Source organism: Quercus lobata, chromosome 4 (genome assembly GCF_001633185.2).
Source record: "Quercus lobata isolate SW786 chromosome 4, ValleyOak3.0 Primary Assembly, whole genome shotgun sequence".
Lineage (NCBI taxonomy): Eukaryota > Viridiplantae > Streptophyta > Magnoliopsida > Fagales > Fagaceae > Quercus > Quercus lobata.
In genome coordinates, this window is record NC_044907.1 from 12,803,609 (window position 1) to 12,823,830 (window position 20,222).

The 20,222-nt window shown below is 34.8% G+C and overlaps 1 pseudogene across 1 annotated transcript; it reads left to right on the forward strand.

The window, feature by feature from the left end:
* The first annotated feature begins 643 nt into the window (after positions 1 to 643).
* Positions 644 to 18,477, forward strand: LOC115987133 (annotated as a pseudogene). The gene is made up of 13 exons (XR_004090979.1): positions 644 to 1,192; positions 1,313 to 1,399; positions 12,742 to 13,008; positions 13,182 to 13,287; positions 13,501 to 13,615; positions 14,130 to 14,262; positions 14,660 to 14,847; positions 15,404 to 15,590; positions 15,701 to 15,768; positions 16,133 to 16,223; positions 16,304 to 16,495; positions 16,600 to 16,680; positions 18,165 to 18,477. The product of XR_004090979.1 is annotated as a probable inactive purple acid phosphatase 27 (transcript).
* Positions 18,478 to 20,222: the final 1,745 nt, after the last annotated feature.

Here is a 20,222-nt window from a genome sequence, read left to right on the forward strand (position 1 = left end):
TTAAATTCAAGGACCATTCTTTAAGACGTTTAAAGAGTTGTGTTTGGAACTAAAACTATTCAATTTAGCCACGAAATGTAAACGAAAAAAAGGAATATTAATTGTGGTCTTATAATATATATTGATAGTAAGACCTAGAACCACAAGGAAGCATATGCCATTGGACAATAAGATCACAAGACTTTTTCAATGGATTTTAGCATTTTAGTATCCAAAATCTTGCTTTTATCACAATTAATGTTCTAATTAAAAAATTTTGTGTCAAGAGTTTAGTTATTTTAATTACTTTGGTTAAAATTCATAATCAAATTTTCAATATACTATAATGATACAGAATTTTAACTAAATCAGCGTAGAAAAGAAAAATTCACCAAAATTTTGAAAAAAATTTCCTTTTAATTAGTCACGGTGGACTCAAGTGAATTGAAGATTGAAGATAAGAGTGTATGAAAAATACGATACATTTGTTTTGTGTGGGAGTAGAACTCATAAATAAAATGTGAAACACTAAAACACACAAAAGTCAATAAACTAAGGCCAAAAAATATAACAATGACAAGAGTAATCAATAGAATCGACAATCTTATGTACGCAACTCTAATCCCACATGTAAATCATTTGGCCAAACATACAAACTCCTATATTCCACATATATAGGACCCTTACCCACATTCTTGTACTACCTTAATATCCTCCAACGCTCTCACAAAGTTTTCTTATCTTCTTTACCAATCAAATCTCTAAAAAAACTCAAAATAACAACATACTCGTATAAACTAGAGAATCAAAAACCTTGTTTCTGCTTCAGAAACTCAGAAATTCTCTAACCTAGCTATCAAGTGTATATGCACTTTCCTCTTATGGAAACTTCAAGCTCTTCTTGGGTTTTCAAATTTTTCTTCGCCCGCTTACTCATTTTCTTTCTTTCTTCTTCTCCTTGCTTTTCATGGAGTTTGCATTCTTCAATTATCAACTCTACCATTGAACACCAAAATCACACATTTATATCGGAATTCCGGGTAGTAACTAGAAGACTCTTAAACGAGTGTCCTGATCCAAACCCTTATCTCCAAATAGAAGTTACTCCAAATTCCAACCTTGCCGACGAAGAGAATGTCACGGTTACAATTAGCGGAGTTTTGGTTCCTGATGAGCATGATTGGGTTGCCATGATTTCTCCTTCTAATTCAGAGTAAGATTAACATATAAGAACCCATTTTCTAACTTTTTATATACTTTCTTTGTGTTGTAATTATCTCAACTAAAGGTTGGTGTTCACCTTTTTTTTTTTTTTTTTTCAATGAATATGCAGTATCTCAAAATGTCCATTGAATGAAGTTCTATTATAGAGACCGGAGATCTGACTAAACTTCCATTACTGTGCCATTATCCTATCAAGGTAAGATAAATATTAGAATGAATAGAGAGACCTCAAATAGTTTGCTAACATATGTCTTACAATTAAAACCTCAAATAGTTTGCTGGCTGTAATTTTGTAATTATTTAAAATATTTCACCTCTCGGTTTGCATTTCCCTCCTGGAAGACCAACTTTTTTTTCTTTTTCTTTTTTTCCTGAAAATAAGTATATATAGATTTTCGTAGTAAAATATAACAACATTAGTGATATATGGTTCCTTTTTTTTTCCAAAATAAAAGGAGGCATTGTTTGGTTTCATAGGTTTGTTAGTAACTTAATTACATGTCATTGTTTTAGCTATTTCTCATGGAACCGGAATTTTTTTTTTCCATGTTATCCTTTTTCATTTATATTTGGAATGAATATATTCTTTGCTTTTTATTTTTCCACATGATAATTGATAGATGAACGACCTCTAACCTCTCAAATATCACCAATATAAAGTTTGATCAAGATTTCCTACATTGACAACAATAAGAGTTATCACTTTTTTGTTTTGTTTTTTGAGATAGTTACAATATGTTGTTAACATAGCAATTCGAATCCTTCTCCCCTTAGATTCCTAAGCATTTTGTGCATGAAGATATGTCAATTAAACTACAAGTCTTTAGACATTAAGAACCATCACTTAACCACATACTTTGGTGCTAATTTTTTCCCCGGTCAATGCTTTATCCTAATTAATTTTAATATTGAATAGAACTTTACTTTAAAGTTTGATTCAATGAATTCGTATATGTATACATGTATACGTGTATCATTAATTTGAAGGTTAATTTATTTCTATTAGAGCTAGCGTCATGATAATCATATATGTGTGTTTAACTCAATTTTTTAGACCAATCCAAGAAAAAAAAAAAATCAATTTTTAGACCTACTTCACAGTGGCAGCTTCAGGAATTTTCTTTAGGGGGTCATTAAAAAAATTTAATAAAAAAAGAACTTGAATATATTGAGTTACCGACCAAAAAAAAAAAAAAAAAATTAATACATAAAGTTTTACAATTTCCTTCTACAAGTATTCAAATTTTGAATTGTTATATGATAGTTTATTATAAGTATCTATTGCCAATGTGGGTAGCTATGAGCCTATAATCATTTTATTTTGTTAAATTTATCTAACATTTTTATTTTTATGCAATTTTTATAATCTATTTGTTATTATTTTTATAAAAATATTTTAAACTAAATGACTAAACTAAACTCATTGGCTTTGTATTAATTATTGGCGCACACAACCACACTCATTTATACATAAAATTATACACTAGTGTCTACCTAACCAATCAAATGCTTGGACAATCACTAACTTTACTTTTTTTTTTTTTGAATTTTACCAACTTTATAACAAAAAGTTATTATAACATTTTTTTTTTTGAGAAAGAAAAGTTATTATAACATAATAACAATACACACATATAATAAACCATATCTATTTCCTAATTATTAAATTATATATATTTATATTATAATGTACATACAAACATTCACACATATCATAATTCACACAAATAATATTATAACAAAAAGTAATACACACAATCAATATTAGACACACTTATACACATAATATAAATTTATAAAAAATAGTGACACTTACGATTCACAAATACTTACTTTTTATTCTTAGAGTTGGAAATACTTGTAATAAGGGTGTGTAAAATTTAAGTCAGGATGTGTAAATATATTTTTAAGAAAAAAATTATAGTATTAAACTAACAAAAAAATATTTTTTATATATAATATTTTTTTTGGGAAGTCAGGGGGTTCATTTGAACCACCCCCCCCCCCCCCACCCCCCCGAGAATAGTGTAGCGTAGTTACTTTTCTTCGAATTGTTTCACAACCCTTTGAGTGATGTTAATTGTTAACTTGTTATTTACTACTTATAAAAACTGCATGCAGTAATTAATGGTGCTCTCACTGTCATGCATATATTCCTCTCTTTGTTTACAATTTTTTTTTTTTTTTTTTTAATATCTCTCAGCTAACCCATTTGCATAGGAATATAATCCCTTCGTGTAAGCTATTTCAAAAGAGAGAACATTTTTTCATCAAAAAAAAAAAAAAAAAAAGAAGAAGAGAACATTTTGAAGCATAGTCTATCTTTTGCCATCACTAACTAAAAAAAATGGAAAAATTCTACAATATTTTGGGAATAAAATAACGACATATAATACTGAAATTATCATATTAGGAGGGCCATATTCAATTTACATTTTTATTTTGGAAGACCATTATAATATTTCACTAAAAATTACCTTGTTCTTGCAATTTGAAAATCCAACTCTGGGAAATTTTAAAATCTTATTTTTTCTGGTAGAAATTATAAAAAACTTTGGAAGTCTACGGTCCCCACCATGTGGCATATATATATGGTCCCTGCCTGTTAGTTGTGCCTTCACGATCATATCACTTAAGAGAGGCAAACCAATCCGCTTAATAGTTAAAGGGAAAATAATATTATTTTACATATGTTTAAGTATGAGATTTACCACTGCGCACTCTTAGCGTGATGATCACTCCACAAATATAAATGTTTGTTATAGAGTGTGGGGGGACAAAGGTCAAGGTTCAAGTCTCCAAAAAAAAGTTTCACACACATATACACTTAGATTATTCTAAATTAAGTAGAATTTCTATCTTGTATATATAAAAAAATAAAAAATAAATAAAAAAGTATGAGATTTGAGGTCTGTTTACTTTAATTTAAAATGTTCTAACTTATCTATAATTATTTCAAAGCATCATTTTTTATAAGGTATAACTGTGTTTATACATAATTTATTTTTAAGTAACATAAACAAATGAAAGTGGGTTAATCTAAGTACATATATTCCAAGATTTTACTAAATAAATAAATAAGTACTGTGGGGCCCAATAATTTAAGGGCCAGGCCCAGTTGCTCCTGGAAATCCGAAGGCCCAAGCCGAGGAGAGCTGTGGCCTAAGCTCTACAATACAGAGCACAAAACAATTTTGGGGGGCAGCCGAGGACAGTTCAGTCCTCGGTAGATCCAGAATCCTACCGAAAAAGAGGGGTAAAACTGGTATAGGACCAAACTAAAAAGGGGATCTAAGAATATCCGAGAAAGCTGCTCTCATTGCCATTTAATGCCCTGCCCCTGACAGAGCCGTATTCTTCAACTTTATCAACCATCCCCAACAATTCTGGGATGGGACTGATGGGACAAATGTCAGTCTCGTGAAGGTTAACCCTACACGTGGACGAAGGACAGCGAACACAGGCTAGTATAAAAGAAGAAGCAAGTGAGTCTGGTAGGAGGTCCCATCCCACCTCCAAAAAAGAAAGACTACATGGGGAGAATACCTCAACAACACCTGAGATCACAGAAAAAACTCATCGTTGGGTAACCGGGGGAAGACCTTAATGGTCCTTGGACCAAGTCCGAGGAGACCCATCGCATAGGATGTGACGCCGTAGGGCTTAAATGTTCAAGCCCAAATCCTTTTTCTACGCGAATTCCTCTAAAACCAAGACCGGGCATCGCCCCGTGACCAACGGCTAGCTTTTCAAGCCCACTCTCTACAAATCATATTGTGAGGGATCTTTTATGTGCGAGCCCAACATCATTATTGGGCCGCAAAGGAATTGTGTCCTTACAATTGGCGCCGTCTGTGGGAAAGCTTGCGCGTTGGCGCAGGTAGCGGTGGAATCAACTCTTTGGCAAGCAGAAATTTCTGTGGTCTCCTCCATCTCCGGCGACATATAGTTGTTGCTCCGACGAAAACTTCTGCTAGGGGCTACGCCTCGCAGTACTAAGGGCGCGGGCATCTCTAGGAGCTTCCAGCCTCAAGCCAACTTTCCCCGCCCTGGGGTAGGAGCTTATGGTTGAAAAAATAAACCAAGTAAAAAAGAAAGCAAAATCATAAGTTTTGGACAGAACTAAGGCCTTGCATGGTCTTCGGACTCAAGCCTATGGGGAAACCAAGTACAAAAAAGAAATCTTATAAGTTTTGGACAGAACCAAGACCTTGCATGGTCCACGGACTCAAGCCTATGGGGAAACCAAGTACAAAAAAGAAATCTTATAAGTTTTGGACAGAACCAAGGCCTTGCATGGTCTTCGGACTCAAGCCTATGGGGAAACCAAGTATAAAAAAGAAATCTTATAAGTTTTGGACAGAACCAAGACCTTGCATGGTCCACGGACCCAAGCCTATGGGGAAACCAAGTACAAAAAAGAAATCTTATAAGTTTTGGACAGAACCAAGGCCTTGCATGGTCCTCGGACTCAAGCCTATGGGGAAACCAAGTACAAAAAAGAAATCTTTTAAGTTTTGGACAGAACCAAGGCCTTGCATGGTCCACGGACCCAAGCCTATGGGGAAACCAAGTACAAAAAAGAAATCTTATAACTTTTGGACAGAACCAAGGCCTAGTATGGTCCACGGACCCAAGCCTATGGGGAAACCAAGTACAAAAAGGAAATCTTACCAGTTTTGGACAGAACCAAGGCCTTGCATGGTCCTCGGACCCAAGCCTATGGGGAAACCAACTATCTCAAAAAAAAAAAAAAAAAAAAAAAAAAAAAAAAAAACTATGGCACATAAACCTCAGAATCCATCCGAAGATAACTCCTCGTTAACAGTTGGGTTAATCCCTTAAGTGCACGGATTCCCCGGTCTACCCTCGGATCCCCAGTACCAAAGGGGTTGATGCGATACGATGCAATTCATTACCCAAAAACACAATCAAAGTCCCTCGCTACTCGGCTACCCTCTCGGACATTGGTCTAGCATGCATCGCGCAGCACTCAGCGCTTATCCCGGTTAGTTCCAAGAGTTTAATTTATTGAGGATTACCATTGTTATACTTGATAATATTTGTGAGTTTAAACCAGTAGGAATCTATGTTAAGACATTTTTCTGCCCGGAATATCATTAAGGGCAAGCTTACATTGAATACTCATGCACAAAGTAGTTGTTGCAGAGAAGAAAAGTATGTATAAAGAAATAAACACATCTCTTATTAAGACAAAGGAATAGTACAGTGTACAATGAAAAGCTGAAACAAGCTTACATTAGAGTTAACTACGTAAGTAAAAGAAAAATACAAGAGAGTGAAGATAAAGCCGAGGAGGTAGCTCAGAGGAGAGGTTGGCTACTGCTTCGAGTCCTTATTCCTCCTCAATGCTTTTGCACGCCCATAACTCAGGCAGCAAAAGAACCCAACTTGAGCCTCACACCGCTGAAGGAAAGGTGCAGGGAGTCGGAAGTTAAGGAGCCTTCACCAAAAATTTGCCTGCAAAGAGGCAGAGGCGTTGGTGGCGGAGAATCTTTCTTCTGACACACCAAAATTCTGGCGTGAACAGAACCTGCTTCGGATTTTGACTAAAAGAGGGAGAAACACCCTTTCCCCTCTGACGAAATGGAATGCTCCCTTGAATTTACGCCTCCTTTGCCCGTACCTCACTACTCTGAGTCTCGAGAGGACACGATGCCTCTGTGGCGGAAAGAGTTCCTTTTTCCCAACCCTCGCCTCAAGCATGATGTACTAAGGGAGGAAACTAAAGGATTTGTGCGTGGATAAAGCAACTTTCTCTCCTATTTATGTTAAAAGATAAGATGGTGGCATTTAATTCACGCAGTGTCCCGAGGAACGCTACAGACAAAATGTCTCTGGCTCGATTTCCAACGTCGTCTGCAACCCTGAGGTTAAAGGAGTCTCGAGAAGGCGCACCTCGAACACTGGGACGCCAAAAAGTACCGCGTGATCAAAGACTACGGAAACGCCTCTTAATTTGTGGGCCTAGTAAATTCGCGGCCCAGGCCCGTTCAGCGTGGAGGCCCACGGACTACGGCCCACGCCGAGGAATAACCGTTGCCGAGGACAACCTCCTGCTCGGCAACTTGTGAGATACCTGAGGAAAAGGGATAAACTGAACCAAGGCCTTGTATGGTCCTCGGACCCAAGCCTATGGGGAAACCGACTAAAAAAAGAAAATTATTACACGTTTTGGACAGAACCAAGGCCTTATATGGTCCTCGGACTCAAGCCTATGGGGAAACCAACTAAAAAAGAAAATTATTACAAATTTTGGACAGAACCAAGGCCTTGTATGGTCCTCGGACTCAAGCCTATGGGGAAGCCAACTACAAAAAAATTATTATTATTACAAGTTTTGGGACAGAACCAAGGCCTTGTATGGTCCTCGGACTCAAGCCAATGGGAGAAACCAACTACTTGGATAAGAAAAGGTTCGAATTTCGTAAGATGGGCTACTTGATAAAATGTCAGGTTACTCCATCCACGGCTTAAACACCATAAAAGGTTAAGGCCAACAAAGGTGTAAGGACGGTGGTGGGACGCCCCAGTATTCAGTAGCCTAAGAGGGCTGTTCATTTGGCGGGTGATATGTCTTCAGATGGTTATTTCTCACACGGCATCAAGCCTTCGGTTCTCTCCTCGGCTAGCGTGGGTAAGTATTACTTTTCACTGGTCGGCCTTATTGTGCCAAGCACTTCTATTAAAGTTATGGAGTTATGGCGACATCTTTTTATTATTAAGTATTTTGGTCTTAGTCGTCATTGATTTAGATGCGATATTATTGAGCCGAGCAGCACTTGCAAATTTATAAAAACAAAGAGACAGAATATGCGAAATGAAATAACAACAATTTTTTATTAATACGAAAAATTATTACAACATACAAAGAGGGGCTCAAACAAGCCTATACAAAATATGAACTACCTAAGCAACAATAATATCCGTAGTACAGATATGTAAACAGTCAGGCGTCTTTTAAACTCATCTTCAAAGTCTCTCTAATCTCTGCCCCAATATTGCTCATGTTACGATAAGAACCCTCTTTGGAAAAAGATGAAGGAGAAGGAAATAGTAAGGAAGAAATCAATGAAGAAGATGGAGGAGATGAATGAGGAAGATTGAGGACATGAGTAAAGAAGGAGGAGAAGAAGAGAGAAGAGATGAAAAGAAAGAAAAGGAGCAAAAGAGGGAGAAGAGAAAGCACCAGAATGGATCTGGTGCTGGGAAGACTAGGAAAGGAAGGCGGAGAGGGCCACCAGTGAACGAAGAAAGGAAGAAGCAGAGACACTTAGTCCCTGCCTCGGTCCTGACTCCGAACACGCTGGGACCATATTAGGTGAGCTCATAAGAGAGCGGTTGGTTATGATGATGGGAGTTCTCGATTCAATCACGCCGAAAGTTGGACGTGATGAGCCCCTGCTTCGGATTTTGGCTGAAGGGAAGGTGAGACGAATCTTAAGTCTCCGCCAGCCTTACCCTGACTGAGCCATTTCGAGCTTTATTAGAACACGGTGCTTTGAGGAGGAGTATGGTTCCTTCATCACTCGTTATGGTAAGCGTATTCTGATTGGGTGTATAACAATGGGGATAAGTGAACGCTAAGGGAGGCTAGGGGTTTCAGATCTCAGAAGGATGGAAGGGAGTCTGCACGAAAGTGATGGCCTCCTGCTTGCCTTTTTATAGGAAGGGCAAAACGAAGGGAATTAAATTCATTCAGGTTTCCAAAAAGAATCTGAAGAATAAAGGTGTGTCCGTTCCACTTCCCCACCTCATCAAATGAGCCGCCGAACGTAAATTAGCCTCGTAAAGGGAAGTCATTAAAGGTGCATCTTGGACAGCCAAACGGCAGGAGTAGATTACGAGCGGATTAAAGGGAATACCTGGTAAACCGGCGAGTTTCCTGGACAGGTGGAAAACCACCCACATTAATGCAGGGCTGAATTAACTTAGCCATACTAAAGGCCCGGGTTTACCAAAACCCTCCTTTCCAACCAAGAAGTCGGGTAGCAGGGTTTTGAGGGGCTATTGTGGGGCCCAATAATTTAAGGGCCAGGCCCAGTTATTCCTGGAAATCCGAAGGCCCAAGCCGAGGAGAGCTGTGGCCTAAGCTCTACAATACAGAGCACAAAACAATTTTGGGGGGCAGCCGAGGACAGTTCAGTCCTCGGCAGATCCAGAATCCCACCGAAAAAGAGGGGTAAAACTGGTATAGGGCCAAACTAAAAAGGGGATCTAAGAATATCCGGGAAAGCTGCTCTCATTGCCATTTAATGCCCTGCCCCTGACAGAGCCGTATTCTTCAGCTTTATCAACCATCCCCAACAATTCTGGGATGGGACTGATGGGACAAATGTCAGTCTCGTGAAGGTTGACCCTACACGTGGACGAAGGACAGCGAACACAGGCTAGTATAAAAGAAGAAGCAAGTGAGTCTGGTAGGAGGTCCCATCCCACCTCCAAAAAAGAAAGACTACATGGGGAGAATACCTCAACAACACCTGAGATTACAGAAAAAACCCATCGTTGGATAACCGGGGGAAGACCTTAATGGTCCTCGGACCAAGTCCGAGAAGACCCATCCCATAGGATGTGACGCCGTAGGGCTTAAATGTTCAAGCCCAAATCCTTTTTCTACGCGAATTCCTCTAAAACCAAGACCGGACATCGCCCCGTGACCAACGGCTAGCTTTTCAAGCCCACTCTCTACAAATCATATTGTGAGGGATCTTTCATGTGCGAGCCCAACATCATTATTGGGCCGCAAAGGAATTATGTCCTTACAAGTACATTCCAAGAAGGGGAGGAAGACCAGCTCTATCTATTTTTTAGCTTGGTAGTAAATGTCAATGAAATTAATTTTGTAATTATATCTCATTAAGTTTGAGTGTGAATCTTCTCCAAAAAAAAAAAAAAAAAAAAAAAAAGTTTGAGTGTGAAGTGTGAACAAATGAAAGTAAGACTAGCAAGTATTACCCACCTAGCAATTAGCCACTTTTTTGTTTTTACTTCCTTTCAATTTATTTGATATAAAGCTAGCAATTAGCCACATCTGTAACGTAATTATCAGTCATCGATAGAAGCCAAAAACGATCACGCAATATGGAAAATGGCTGGTAATAAAGTGGCCTCAAATTGTCTAATGCCTAATTATTTGTGAGAACAAAACAAAAACAAAAAAAGGAAAAAAAATTATTTGTAAGGAATTATTCCATCTCTCCAATGGTTTATTCCTTGTTGGTAATGAATAATGATGGCATTTCTAGTCATGTTCTTTTCTTCCAATTTTTACATGAAAAAGCAAATCATAATCATGGTTTTAAAAACCGGACTGGAGGTAAACTGGATTTGTTTTCATCATTGAGTATTACTATATTGTTGCCAAGATTAAAGTGATAGTTTAACAGTAATGGTATCTTTTGTGTTACCCCATTATGTGGTCCAAACTCTATCTCTCCTTCTCCATTATTTACTCAATAAAAAAAAATTCAATGTTGCCATACTTAAGCTATTATTTGCCTGCCTCCTTCTCCATTATTTACTCAATAAAAAAAATTCAATGTTGCCATACTTAAGCTATTATTTGCCTGCCTCCTTCTCCATTATTTACTCAATAAAAAAAATTCAATGTTGCCATGCTTAAGCTATTATTTGCCTGCCTCAATTTGTACACTAACAATACAATTTTTCAGGCCCTTTTATAGTTGTAATTTAGTTATGTAATATATTATAAACCCAATATAAAATACTAATATTATTATTTTTGTGTATGTTCTAATAAGTATTATTGTTTAATAAATAAATAAACAATTTTTCATTAAAGATGAAGGTAGGCGCCTAACTTTTTTTTTTTTTTTTTGATACAAGATAGAATTCTACTCTAACCTAATCTAAGTGTATATGTGTGTGAAGCTCCCTCCTGGAGACTTAAACCCCGACCCTTACCCCCCACACCTTACAAGCACTTATACTTGTGGAACTTATAATTTATACACCAACTATACAATTTTTCATCAAACTTGAAGGTAGACGGCTAACTTATATATAATAAATGAGGTTTTATCCAATTATGACTTTTAATGTTTGACGGTTCTTTTATATATAGGGCCAAAAGATATATCTCTCCAGTACTTGTTGGGTTATTGACTCATCCCAGTAAGAAATCATAACAAGTGAAAAAATGCGGTGATATTTTCCTTGCAATATGAAAATAAAAATGATAATTACCTAATTGGTTGGCACCTTCATCTAAAGTTCAAATTTCCTCTCCCCCATTGTAATATTGAATTTTTAAAAAATTAAATTGATAAAATATTTAAATTAAATTTTTTTTTCCTACATTAAAATTATACATGAAATATAAGTTTACAAAGAAAATAGTAAATAACATCTTATAAATATGAATTTTAACAAGCATGCATATTAAGCAAAACAAGAGCATTTTTTTTTTTAATAATAATTCAATAATTGGGGTTGGAGGGATTTGAACCATGAATGTCTATTTTTAGAAACACGAAAATATACTAATAAGTTGAACTATAAAACTCTTGGCAAAAGCAAGAACCTTTAATCCAATAATAATTATTGAGTGGTGCCACATTAATGAAGATTTACGTTAGGTTAGGTGTACCTTGATATGTCCCAATTTATATAAAATCATGATCAAGTTATGTCACTTATTAACTTTTATTATATCAATATTTAAAAAAATTATTCATATTTAAAAAATCATGATCAGGTAACCTTGTCAATTAGATGTACTTAACATTTTTTTGATGAAATTAGATGTAACATTAATGATGATGTGCAAGTAAAGAATAACAAAAACTTGTAATCTACTTGTAGGATTTTCAAAAAATAAAATAAAATTATTTTAAGTGGTGTAATATTACTAAAGAATCATATCAAATAATATTTGCCCTTAACCCATAAAATATCAAAGAATTATGTCATATAAAAAAAAATTTAAGTAGTAATTATTTCTTGTAGAAAGGAGAAAAAATTAAGAACTCTCTCGGATATTATAATTGGAAAAAAGAAAAGTATGCATTTAGGTAAGCTCTTTGGAACATGTCAATAAGCTAGAGCCAAAATTACAAAATGAAAGTGATCATTTTCCTTTGAACTCAAATGCCAATGATCCATTGGTTCAGTTGTCACCTTCTCCAATGATGATGTTCAGGGTTTCGATCCTCACCACATATTATGACAATGGTGGTCATATAACTAATGGTATTTGTTTTTCATTTCAAAATGTAGGTAATTGGTTGACATCATTATGAATGCTGATTTATGGGGGTATCATGAATCATCATTTGTTAAAATTCTTTGAAAAAAAAAGTTCTTTCACTTACAATTTCAAATTCTTCAATATGGGACAATTAGATATTAGCAGCTTTTTCCCTTGTCAAAGAAGATAAATAACAACTATAGCTAGCACACTTCTAAGTGAAACTAGGAGTCAATATTTCGTTTGCAAACTTAAAAATAAAATAGAAGAGAATGCTAAGATTACTTTTATGTTTTTAATTTCAGGCACAGTACCTGGGCATTGATCAAGACTATCTCAAATGCACAAAGAAAGAATGCAAGGAATATGACAATGGAAAATGTGTGTTAAACACTTGCAGTGGCTCATTGAAGTTTCATATCATTAATATTAGAACAGAAATTGAATTTGTGTTCTTTGCTGGTGGATTCGATACACCTTGCATTTTGACAAGGTCAAATCCTGTGAAGTTTGCTAATCCAAAACAACCATTATATGGACATCTCTCAAGCATAGATTCAACTGGAACATCAGTAAGCAAAAAAAAAATTTGCTATAACACTTGTCTATTTTCAGTTACATAGAGCAGACCAAAACAAGTTTATTGTGGTCCATACATCTATGTTTCCAAAAGAAGTAAATAAATTTATATAATAAAAAATTTGTATACTTAGAAATTAATTGAAAAATTGTTATGGTGGTGCAGATGAGATTAACATGGGTTAGCGGTGATAAGGAGCCTCAACAAGTACAATATGAGAATAGAAAACAGACATCAGAAGTTACTACATTTACACAAGATGATATGTGTAGTGAGTCACTAATCCCATTTCCATTCAATACATATATAATCAATTATTTATGGTAACAATGTGCTTCTCTCTGGCCCAAATTATTAAGTGAAGGATTTTTTAGTACCCTTTGCATGCTTGAATTTATTGAAAACACATGGTTGTTCACATGCTTCTTCTATAATGGCTATCAATCTTCTACTTAGAATTTCTCGGTGACTGTGAAATGGATAGGTTTAATTGTACCAAGTCCAGCCAAGGACTTTGGGTGGCATGACCCGGGGTTCATTCATTCCGCAGTGATGACAGGGCTTCAGCCTTCAAGCATCTACTCCTACAAATATGGAAGGTATAGCAATAATAGCATTTAGTTTTGTTGGCTGTTGTTTCAGCCTTTTTTCAAGTGAAATATTCCCCTCTCCCGAAATGATACACAAATTAGTTTAAAGCACAAAAGACATACATGCACTTTTTGCAAAACATTGAGGGAACAAAAGAGTTATATACTTTATTTTACAGCTGTTGAAGACCATACACATGAACAAATTTTAATCCATACAACTCACCTAACACTGAACTCAAGTTAACTGAATTTAACTCTTTTTAAAAACTAACTAGACTTATACTATATTGTGCAGTGAATCATTAATGAGCTGCATGTTACAGCACATATTGCTGTTGAAAATTATGTATCATGGTATTAAAAATGAAGAAATTAAGTTAAAATAACACATAAAAAGTGTGCACCAATATAAAAGTTTGATCAATGTGTTCAAATTATGATTCCATGAATCAAGAATGGTATTGGTGGGAATTATATATGGTTCCTGATAACTAAGTTTTTTTTTTTTGGTCTTACAAAGTGATTCTGTTGGTTGGAGCGATCAATTCCAATTCCGGACTCCACCTGCAGGGGGATCAAATGAACTTAAATTTCTTATATATGGTGATATGGGAAAGGCTCCTCATGATGCTTCTATTGAACACTACATTCAGGTATGCATTTTATTAGGAATAATCTATATGGTACTGTATTGGTACATCAAAAGGCAAGAATTAAGAGATTATTTGGCACCTCAATTTTCGCTATTTCCTTGTTTAGGGCACAAGAAATATAATACTTGAAACTTGAAAGGACATCCACCTGTTGTCAAAAAGATCCCACCTCTTTATAGTGAAATTCATTTTCCAGTATTTTTCTAACTATGAGTTTCTCATACATCAACCATTGTTACTTGTTACTTCAATATTGATGCATACAAGTAGCACTACAATAATATCAATTAAAACTCTTAAATTCATAGTATTTCAATTGAAGAAATATATGCAAAATGTTACCACTAAAATGAACCAAAGATGTCATAAATTTTAATTAATTTTATGATACATATAGCCAGGAGCCCTCTCAGTGGTTCGAGCTCTGACTGATGAAGTAGACTCTGGAAATGTTGAATCCATCTTCCATATTGGAGACATTAGTTATGCCACTGGATTCTTAGTAGAATGGGATTTTTTCCTTCAACTTATAAGCCCAGTTGCTTCCCAAGTTTCTTACATGACTGCTACTGGAAACCATGAGAGGTATCTTTTCTTTTTGATTCTCTTCAAATTATTTGCTGTTGTTGATGCAAATACTTGCATACATGAACAAGGTCTTGTTAAAACTATTGGAACATTTTGAAAAATTCACCATCTCTTATAATGCTCAAAAACTATAGCACATATATATGTTCTTCATCACTTTATGATGCTCAAAAAATTCTGGAGAAATAGCATTTTCCTTACATGTATTTTATTAGTCAACCAAATTAATTGTTGAACAATTTATGCCAATTATTTCAAAACTAAGTGGAAAACTTTTTCATTCAATATTTTCTGGTTAGTACTTGGGTTGAAAATTAAGACTGGCTTCAAGTAGTGTCTAAATTTCAAATTGGTTGCCACTTTTAGGCATGCATGATTACAAAACCTGTGTTAATCCCCATATGGGAATTAGTTGCTACAAATTATGCATGAATTTGTTTTCCAAGAATTATGCACCATTTACATGTGGCTAATCCTGACTTATCTATTAAGGATCTATAGTCAATCCCAACATTCTGGGACTAAATATTGGTTGTCGCTGTTGTTGTTGCAGGGATTATCAAGAGTCAGGGTCAGTATACATTACTCCTGATTCAGGAGGAGAATGTGGAGTTCCTTATGAGACTTATTTTCGAATGCCAACTGCAGCAAAGGATAAGCCATGGTATTCAATAGAGCAAGCAAGTGTTCACTTCACAATAATTTCAACTGAGCATGACTGGTCGGAAAATTCTGAGCAGGTTAGATGGAACAAGTACTTCTATTCACATTCTTCATATTCAGCTGGGATTTAATTACTTAATGTTTGTTTATCTCTTACTTGTGCCACTGGCATAATGTACTATCACAGTATGAATGGATGAAAAGGGACATGGCTACTGTTGATCGATCAAAAACTCCTTGGTTAATTTTTATGGGGTATGTAGACATCAATTATTTTTCTTTTTGTTTTATGGAATGTTTCCTTAATAGGCCACTACTCTATGTGCATAGCTTATTTGTCAATGGATTTTGAGTAAAATATTTATTTCTTATTTCTAACAGTGTACATAATGTCATGTCATTTTATATGGCATGGTACTAAAGACAACTTTAGACTTGAAATATTTATTTGAACCATGAAATGAAAAGGATTTTGTTCCTTGTCAGTGTGCTCGTCTTATTTCACAAATTCCTCCATATATGTGAACTATCATTAAAGTGCAACCGAAAACAAAGTTGTCCAATTTCAATTGCAAACTGAATTTTCTGCTAGAAATAAGTATAAAATTTGCTGATGCAGGCACAGACCCATGTATACTTCAACAGACGGAGTCTTTAGTGTGGATAAGAATTTTGTTAAAGATGTAGAACCATTGCTACTTGACAACAAGGTAAGCTCCCTTGCCTTCTTGAATTCTTATTAAGCCGTTTTTGGTTTCACTAATCTAATAGTGTTAGGACTATAAATTAGGTTGATTTGGCTTTCTTCGGCCATGTTCATAATTACGAGAGAACTTGTGCTGTTTATCAAGAAGAATGCAAGGCCATGCCTACAATGGATGAAAATGGCATCAGCACATATGATAACAGCAATTACAGTGCTCCAGTGCATGCAGTTATGGGTATGGCTGGCTTCACCTTGGACAAGTTCAAAACTGATGATGTAAGTAGATCTCTCTCTCTTTCCCAACTATGTATATATGTATGCCTTTGTATGTAGTAGCAAGGTGAGCTTTTATATTAAATGTTCTTTGGTTTCTTGGGCAGGTGGACTGTTGGAGTTTACGCAGAATTTCTAACTTTGGTTATGTAAGAGGGCATGCAACAAAGGAAGAGATAAATTTTGAGGTTAGTTTGCTCAAGTTTAATATTCAAACTCAGACTAGATGTAAATATTGAGGTTAATTCAAAAAGGAAATCAGATATTTTTGTCTCCACACTTAGGTGTTCCCTTTTTTTTTGTTCTTCCCTATCTACACTTGGTTTTTTCTTCAAAGAATTTGTCAAGTATAATCAACTCAAACATAATGTTATGTAATTTGAAATGCTCTATTGTGAAATAATCTGATTAAGTAAGATTAAAGAAGAGAAAAGAGATGAATCAACAAGGTGGTTTGGCAACGTGCCTACACCACATAAGTGAGCAGCTAATAATCTACTATATGAGAAATTAAATAGAGTTACAACAAGTGTTTATATAATAGAACCTTACCTAATGCAAATTCCAAAATTACCCCTGTTATTCATCTTGACAAACAGACTCTAATTAGATGCTCAAGGCCTTATGGATTTCTCTCCATTCCAATTACTCTACTCTACTCTCACTATGCCCATAAGGCCCACAACTCTGGCCCAATATCAAATTTGAGCCTACTACAACATGCTCTCATAGAAAATTAAGAAAAGTTAGATTATTATGTACTTTCATTTATTAGTTTGGTATGAGAGACGACTCAGAGACTAATCAGGGCATGGATGATGAATCTGGTCAAATTTGCACAACATTCATTCCAAAAGTATTAGAATGATAATCCTTCCCTGCTGCAAGGGCTGCAACATATGCATAAAGGTTTTCCATAAGAAATATTATTTGAAAGATAGACAGATACAAATTCATTCACTGCAAAAGTACTATAATGACATCCCAAGCCAAGGTCTGTGGCCTACTATATAAAAGCAAATCATCAATGGGGTATTTTTAAAGATTCTTATATGGACTTTTGGATTTAAGTTCTATTCAAGTTAGAACTTAGAACTTAGAAAGTGATGTACCTTCCTATCTATATTGGTGAAATGAACATTTTTGCACATAACCCCCTAATGATCTACTGGCTTGAATAATTAGGTTAAACTGACAAGCTAGCTAAAGCACCATCCTATTGAATTTAAGATGTTCCTTTGCCAAGAGCATTGTAACTTAATTGGCACTTCTTGGTGTTTTCAATAGAATCTTTCAGAGTTCAAATTTTTCCTTCTCCAACTATCGATGTATCAACCAACAAAAAAAATGCTTTTACAGGCTTTGAGTTCTATTTAATGTGAATCAACACAATTTTATTAACACAACAATTGACATGTTTTAATAGTAAGAGTTTCCAATCCATTTATGAACCCTATATATGACAACTAAGGAACTGTAGAATGGTAGTATACAACACAAACATATATTATTTTTCTTTTGAAAATTTACTGACACATATTATTTTTCTTTGTTTGCTGATGACACATACGTTATGCTTCTTTGTTTGCTGATGACACATACTTTATGCTTCTTTGTATATCTATTTGAGCATGTCTAAAAGTTGTCTCACCACTTTCATTGGATTTTTCAGTTTGTAAATGCAAACACAAGGCAAATTGAGGACAACTTCCGCATAATTAAAAAGCAAAGTTCTGAATTTGTAGATGTCTCACAAATAATGAATCGCTTTGCCGGGATGCCAATGGATGAGCCCAACACACAGAGTGACATATAGTACCTCTTCTTTCTATCTATAGGATGATCTTCAAAGAATATCTCTAATACGAATTCTTTTGGATTTTGTTAAAGAGAGACTAAGGGCACAAATTAATGTGTATTTGATTTAAAAATAATAATAATAAAGTCAAATTGTATATACAAATATCAAAGAAAACACACACACACACTCACCTTAATTTTGTGCACCCAATAAATTATTAAAAGGTATAGTTGTTTTATAATTCATAATTTAATGTAATTATATTTATTTATTTTTTATAAATATAATTTCAATTTATGATGTTTATTCTATAATGATTACTCTTTATCATCATGTTAAGATATTAATCGATTTTTGGTGTATGTCGGATTCAAACACAAGAGACTTTACAAGTTGAATAATTTCAATTTGTACTTTTGGCTCCAAAATTGTTTGGAGCTATATTGTTCCAACCCATGATGTGGATTGAAGAAAACATCATGTGTAGTGTTTGTTTGTTTAGACCCCTTGAAAACAAATTAGTTTAACCTAATGAATTAGCCAAGTATTTACTTAGGTTAATTATGAGATCTAGGTTAAATACATGCAAACATATTGCTTAGTGTGGAAAGGTAAAGAAGACAGTAAATGATGACCCAAGAAAACTAATGAAACCAACCGTTTCAAGATAAAAATATGGGAAGGATTTAACCTAACTATCCTCAAAGTAAACAAATCCATTACAATAGATTTAAACCCTAAATCTAAAGTTACCTCATGTAGAACTTACTAACACGACCACATACAACTCTAACTCCATGGACTCTTCTATCTTGGATTTGCTAAACACAAACTCCCCGTTTATGGCTTTAAGATCCCACTCAAAGGATTCAAATCACCATCTATAGTAGATCTTTACGCAGCAACTTGTTTCCACCAGTTCTTGATTGTAGATCTCATTCCTGTAAACACTTTTAGAAATAAAAGGTTACAAAAACCTCATAGATCTCACAGAAGTAACTCACAAGACTTCCAAAAGCTTATAAAATGTAAGTAGGGTTTTCCTTTTATACCTTGTAGTGTTGGACTAAAACCCTAAACGTTTTCGCAGGCTTGGGATTGATTTAAAATCTGCAAAGCACGATTTTTGATAGGTTGAACCCATCTTTCAATCAGTCAAACCTATCTTTCGATCAGTCGAGCTTCACAGAAATTGAACTCTTCTTTTGGCAGCTTACATATTCTTGAATCTTGATTTGAACCATCATGAGCAATGTCTAACACCTAATCTAAACATGTTTTGATCTCGGTATGTCAACATACATAAATTTAGAAATTTAAACATTTAATCCTAAATATTTAAAACCTACATGTAGTTTTAGTCACATTATTTTTTAAATGAGTTATGTGACTTACTTAAATAATACATATGGATAGTCTTATAAATCACCACATAATGTGTTAGCAAAAATAACTTCAAACCAATTAAGAGCCAAGCTTTGTCCGATTTACATATACCGTTGGTCCTTTGACAAATTGGGGTTTGCAAATACATCTCAACAAATTTGATTAATATTTTACTTTGATTAGAGTGTAACAGACAATCAGGTTCTACACAAAAATAGCCAAATCTGAGTTGGTTTAGAAGAAAACCATGACCATAGAAAAATTGAGTTTAGAGTGTAAGAGATTTGATATTCTATTTCAAGTAGAAGTCAATTGAAAATGTAGACACAAAGCAAATTGAGGGTAGCTTGGTTAATAAATTCAACTCAATTTTAAAATTAGATTTTGGCAATGACTGGGTTCTAAAATTTTCCCAACAAATAGCAAAGTTATATGGAAAAGAAGATAGAGTGATTAATGGAGGAAGAGTAACAGTAAGGTGTGAAATTATGAGGGAGAAAAAGAATCGAAAAAGAGATCGAGAATGGTTGAACAAAGTGCAAC